Source organism: Megalobrama amblycephala, linkage group LG19 (assembly GCF_018812025.1).
Source record: "Megalobrama amblycephala isolate DHTTF-2021 linkage group LG19, ASM1881202v1, whole genome shotgun sequence".
Classification (NCBI taxonomy): Eukaryota; Metazoa; Chordata; class Actinopteri; order Cypriniformes; family Xenocyprididae; genus Megalobrama; species Megalobrama amblycephala.
Genome location: NC_063062.1, coordinates 22,408,085 through 22,414,812, shown reverse-complemented (window position 1 = coordinate 22,414,812; position 6,728 = coordinate 22,408,085). Strand labels below are relative to the sequence as shown.

At 37.4% G+C, this 6,728-nt stretch overlaps 1 long non-coding RNA gene across 1 annotated transcript; it reads right to left on the bottom strand.

Moving 5' to 3' along the window:
- Positions 1-740: 740 nt before the first annotated feature.
- On the bottom strand, positions 741-5,321 carry LOC125254859. Its single transcript, XR_007181769.1, has 3 exons — positions 4,877-5,321; positions 4,346-4,578; positions 741-796 (listed from the first exon to the last, which is right to left on the bottom strand). It is a non-coding gene; the product is annotated as an uncharacterized LOC125254859 (long non-coding RNA).
- Between the last annotated feature and the right edge of the window lie 1,407 nt (positions 5,322-6,728).

Below are 6,728 nucleotides of genomic sequence, written 5' to 3'. Positions count from 1 at the left end.
TGAGACATTCAAACTGACCATTCAGAAGATTAAAACTTCCCCCACTGTACTAAAGGTGTAAAGGTGTATCAATTCATAGACCTCCAATGTACACACATCTTGGCCTATAGTCCTTCATTACTATCAACAACTTTGTACTTTCCAAATGGCCCTTGTAGTAAGAGAGAGGGGGTTGAAACAGTAAAGCAAATGTCTTTGTTCATTTTAAAATATCTTTGGATCTTTGGTCTTACAAGAACTTGGCACTTTCCAAGTCCAATTCCAGCCTCATCAATACCAAAATGGTGGTATTTTTCTGGGTTGACAAAATTTTCAAGAATTTGGCACATAGTGTCATTTCCATAATGCCAAAATGACTTGTGCTCAAACTGCATCCTGACCATCAGTTTAAAATGCACTCAATCTTTAACTTTACATCGTAAGTTAATTATAAAGATTTAAGAATATTTTCATAAAATGATGGTTTACTTAAGTCTTACTTAAATTTATCCTATTAATTTAAACACTTTCATGGCAATATTATTGATAGGAAGCCAAATTTCCAAAAACAGTCCAATTCTATCAAACTCTTAATATGTCTGCCTCCATTTTTCAAATTGTATATACCCCTGACTCTAACACTTGATTTTGTCCCGTTTACATTCTCTCTCATTTTCCTCAAGGTAGCGATTGATACTGTGGTATCAGGATGAGTTGTATTGTATATGCCAGTTTGACATAGAATGAAAGAGAAATCTTACTTAAAGAAGCTCCATGCTGTCACATCATATGCAGTGGTTGCTGAGAGACAGTCAGACTGCAAGAATAAATAAATAAAGAATTAAAGAAGCAAAGAGAAAAGCCTTGAACACACTGATTTTCCTCCCACAGGTTGAACTCTCTCTAGCTCCCATCTTTCGTTAAACGGGATGCAACACGCTTTATTATTTTTATTTTTCTTCTAAAACCCACCCTGGGAGAAAGGGACGTGGGATCCACTGGCCCTGACAAATAAACACAGGTAATGCAGTGGCATGTTAACAGAACCAACCTGTATCTAGTACTAGTAGCGAGCGCAGTCTAACATCTGAAACAATACAATGTAGATCATAGTTATTATAGCGTTAAACTGTGGTTTAAGCAGACAGTGCCAAATATAAATTAATAACAGTGTTCACTATATAGCTAGGAGAAAAACAAAGCCACAATCTAAGTAAAACAAAGATGGTAGGTAAACAACAGAGTATAACAAATATAAAAACAGTGGGATTCAAATGTCTGATATTAAATGAAAATCTGACATTTTTTCCCATGTTATGACATAAAATGAATAATAAATATTAAATGAAAAAAAAGAAACCCCAATCATTATTGCCTGCAAATTACATATTGCCTGTATATATATGCAACTACATGTAATGCGTAACAAGGACACTGTAGCAAAAGATGGTCCAAAGCATGCTATAATAAGCAGATGGTCATGCACTGCTGTGTAGGAGAACTGAACGACACTTTTATACCGAGGCGTGTGGTGTACCCTAATCTCTGTTCCACTGAGCATCACAGGAAATGCTGTAAAAAAACAATTTGCCATATGTGAGAATCAAATGAACAGGCACCCCGTCATTCAAAGAAATTAAAAGAAAATTTAAAAAAACAAAAACAAAAAACAACAACAAAAAACAGATAAAACCCGAGGCATCGTTTTGTGGGGGTCATTTGCATAACCACTGCACAGTCTCAAACTCCACGGACATTGCTAAACAATTTCCTTGCAAAAAACTCAAGATTATGGAAATAAAGTTCATCTTAAGTGTTTGTTTACCATATATTAGTTTGCTGCTGCTTTTCTGTGGAGGAGTTTGAGTTGGTGTTGTCCTGGCAAGCAAAAATCCACACCTCCAGGACGCTAACACAGCGAGATTTGATCTCACAACAGTTGGAATGAAAGATGGGCTCTCTAGCTAGTGAGCCAGGAGGCCAAACTTTCAGATCACGAATCAGAGTAATACTTTTCAAGCAGCATTGGAATGTGGAAAAGCCAACAAACTGTCAAGTGCAAACTAAGTTCCCCTTCATCTGAGAGCACAAGTTCAAGTACTTATTATTTAGCATTTCCCCAGCACACAGATAGGACTGTTAATTCTGCAATCCAGTGGGATTTATACAATTGGCAGCAATCAAAATTGTTATTAGCTAATTATGTGAGAGGCTATTTATATAATAGGACTGATTTCTGTTTACAAACCTGTAAATACAACCTGTAGTCACAAAAGTTTACAGGAGTGGAAGATTATCAGTGAATAACAACTTAAACTTTGTTTGTTTGTCATAATCATATGACTTCAGCAGCACAATTTACCAAAGAGAGGCAGAAAATGCACATAATAAACTATAAAACTACAATGATAACAGGAAACTTTTACCATGATATGAGTCATACCATGATGCTGGTCATACCTCCCACACATATTATGCATGAATGTGTTCGCCATGCATGAGAGCAAGGACAACATGCTACCATTTCATTGCATTCACATGCCCAGTCAGTTCCGATCAACCCTGAGGCTGAGGGTGGATGAGGTAATCGCTTATGAACCGTAATGGTGACTGAGTAATATTACACTACACGCACTTAGTTAAACAAGTCCCTCTGACCGCATCCTGCAGAATGCCATCCTGATTTATCAAAGTGTGCGTATGACTGCACATATAAATGTATATGCAATGTCAGATGCTTCATTGGTGCTTCGAGTGAGATGCCGCGTTGGTGTCACATTTTGTTTAAACGTGAAGTTAAGAAGTGTGCTCAACCTGTTTAGATGCATAAGCCTTTATGTAATAGCATCATCTAGGTCACCATACCTAGAGGAACTGAAATCATTAGGGATGCAAAGTAGCACTGTTATACTTGGGGCTGTCTGCTCCCAAATTAATGTGTTAACCAGGCTTGGGAAGTGACAGAATATTTGAAATGATGTTATTCAACAAGATACAAAAGGTAATTCTATTAAAGGCAAAAATGTAAGATTTTTGGATTAAAATATCCAAAAACCACTAGAACAATGTTATATATTTTGTTGACTTGTGTACTTACATTATCCCAAATGTTTCCAAGAATCCAGAGAAATAAGCAATTTTAACCAGGACACGGACGTGTTCATGCGTCGCCTATCAATGACATCATACCGCCATTACCCTCGGTTTCTGGTTCTATTTTGTAGAAACCATTGAAACACCAAAGACACTTTAATATATTATGTTTTATTAGACAGGTGAGCAACTATTGGGATGGATACATTCATTGACAGAAAGCTAATCATGTTTTATAGCTCAACACAGTAAGTCTTATTGTTTAACCCTTAAATGCATACCTCGGGTCTTTAGTGACCCGGGACTTCATTCACTACCCTCCTCCTCGTTCAGTTAGACATCAACCTTATTGGTATTCCTCAATCAATTCATTATAAAGAACATAACAAGAAAAAAATCATAAAATTATTTTAAAAAATGCCTATTTTTGTATTCAATTTTTGTAAAAATTGTATAGGGTCACTAACGACCCGATGTGTGTATGAGTGTATGTATATTTTTTCTGCACAACAATAATTGAATCTTAGATGACGGAATAAGTGCAATTCACCTTTATTCCACAAGGTGGCAATGTCTGATACACAATGCTGAGGTGACAACTCATTTAGACAGAAAACAAAATAATAAGAAAAACATGAAATGGCTCAGCGATTTACTGCAGAGCAAGTACTGAACGCAATCAAATATGACTATAACTGTTACTGGACTGATCTGGTGAAGCTGTTAGCGATCAAAATATTGATTTTGAAGATGTTGAAAATTATATAGTTTTGAGAATACATTTGAGATCGCGAATGGGCTCATTTTCGTGACCTCAAACATAAAACTAGCCCATTATTTGCTGAATTTACTGGGAAATGAGCTCTGACGAGGACAGTGATGATGGCATAAAACATCTGCACAAACTGAGCCCTTTCAAGCTCCAAAAGTTAACAAAATATGCTTTATTTTATTATTCTGTAATTGTTACTCTAATATCAAAGGAGTTTTATATTATCGCGACAGGTAGAGATCCTTCCATGTTAGATATAGGTCCGGGTCGATAAAGACCCGAATATGTAAGAATGATTGGTGAAACAGTCATGCATTTAAGGGTTAAATCTCGTTTTCTTGATTTACAGTGAGTACCATGTTTTACCATGCCTAATATCGATCTAGCTTACTGCAGTCTGCAGCAAGTGTCTCATAGTAGCTGCCGAGCGAACACAGAGTAGCACTATAACAACTTTCAACAAACAAATGTATCTAATATGATAAAACAGCACTGCTTTACCCCACATATGCTTGACCAGAAGAATCGGAAGCGGTGATTGCAGCATAATAAAAGTTTTGCTGCTCTCCAGACATGTGTCGTGCTTGTTTCTCATTTGAAATTTCTCCAGCAGCCTCATTTCTCTCGGCCCTGCCTTGCTTCAACGTTAATAATCTCATCCATGAACATGAATTCTGTCCCGGCCCGATTCTTTTCCACCGGCTGTAGACGTGAAGACAACACCTCCAATGATTCTGCAAAATCAAAGCATCATCAAGCTATGTCTTTGTTTTGAATAAGCGACCTCTAGTGGTGAAAATGTACATAGTGTGCCTTTAAGGTGACATTATAAAACGACAATCATATTTCATTACATTATGTAAAAATGACATTCTCCCACTTGAGTTATCATAGGCCACATTTTCTACTGTTTGTGACCCACTGCAGTGTATATTATTATAGCTTATAGCTTAATATAGCGGAAAACATGTTAAACAGAACTAGGTTCTCATTTATAAAGAAAAGTTGAGCAAACAATGACGTCTTTATTACCTGGAGACAGCCGGGCTTGGTGCTGTCTGTTGTTATAAGCTCCTATGGCAGGTTCTAGGGTACGCTAAATGAGGGTCGAAGGTAAATCGCTCACCTAGACAGTTGTTTATATTTCCAAATTAAAAGTGGCGGCTCCGCACATTCTGATATGACCTGGGTCCTTCCGCCTCCGTCTCTAGAATAAATGACTCTCTTTCTCTCTCTCTCTCTCTCACGGTTTTACTGTCGATCGGTTTCACGTTTTAGTAGCTCTTACAGAGCTTTTACTCTGAACGATAGGGCTGCTCTTGCTCTTTTGTAGTGGAAGTATGGATGGAGGGGAGGGTTGCAAGAGGAAGGCTTGTGACTGGCACAGCAGTGTGTGTCTAAGCTGGTCTCGCCCTTCGGAGCACGTTGGGGTTTCATGGAACGCTCCTTATTGTGCATGCTACAACTACAGCTCCCAGCGAAGCCGTTGGCTCATTAAACATTCATAAAGCGAAATCTGTTTTGCCTTTCTTTTCCTAAACACCGGCCCAGCTTCAAAGAGAAAGTGTGAAGGAGACCTTTCTATATTTATAAGTCCTTATACAAATCCCCTTCTGCTTGAGCAGTGGAGATATGAACCATATGGGGCCAGTAGGACTTTTGCTCTGATGAAGACCCTTTGCACACATTAAAATTTAAAATAGAACCAGGCATCTGTGTCTTATTCCTACTAGATTTCCAGGCAAAGGCTTCCGTCTCCATTCGCTGCCTGTCATCCTAAATTGCCCCCAACACCAGCAGACTGGCAGACCAAACATGTGTAAGCAGGCACAACATCATGTTGGAAATGTATGAAAATGACCTAGCCTGCCGCTGAGGACCCCAGAGTGTGCGTTTTTCAGATACATGAGAACAAAACTGAGTGAAAATACAGATTCAAATGTGTTTTAAACAAGACAAGACAAGAAAAGAAAGAACTTGTTATTAGAGGGTGTTGTTAGGGCAAATGCATGAAAAATGTATGAAAATGAGCAGCGCTGCGCAATATAATATGACTTGCTGCTAATGAACATGGAGTGTGCATTTGCAGATATTTTTTGAATTCGAAACTTCAAAACATGCCTTCTCTTCCAATCAGATAAGATATAAAAGGAGAACACCAGAACACTTCCAAAAATAATTAATGAAACATTCAAATGTATTTAAAAAAATTATAATAGTTTTGCTTTTCTAAGTTTATTGTTTTGCAAGTGTCTCTTTGTTATCAGTTAAAGGAAGCTTTTGGAGTTGTGCAATGATTAATATATTTGTGGCTTCCTGTGCATAATGATTTTTTTTCTATTGTAATTTTTATACAATTATATGTCATTAGTAATAGGCCTAGCAATGGCAAGATCACAGGTGTGATTCCCAGAGAACACGTGAACTGAAAAACAAATGTGTACCTTAAATGCACTTCAAGTCTTTTTGGATGTCAAATGAATACATGTAAATGTTGTAGTTTTATAAAAATTAATAAACATCTTAGTCTTAATTTAAAGGGGAGCTATTATGCCCCCTTTTAAGAGATGTAAAATAAGTCTCTGATGTGACACGCCGTTTTAGTGTGGGTCCCTTTAAATGCAAATGAGCTGCTGCTTATGGGCTAAGAGGGTGGAGCTTTAAGAGCTGATGCTCCAATGACAGAAAAATCTCACACATTTTTAATGTCAGAAACTCTCTGAAGCTGCATTTAGTTTGAATTGGAGTCTGAAAATGATGCCTACAAAGCCAGAGAATATATGCTGCACGGAGACAGAACAGGTATAGTTTAGTTTAATTGCGTTTATATCTTTATGTTGTCATTTTGCTTTTATCCACTATTAGTACGAGCCTGTTGTAGTGG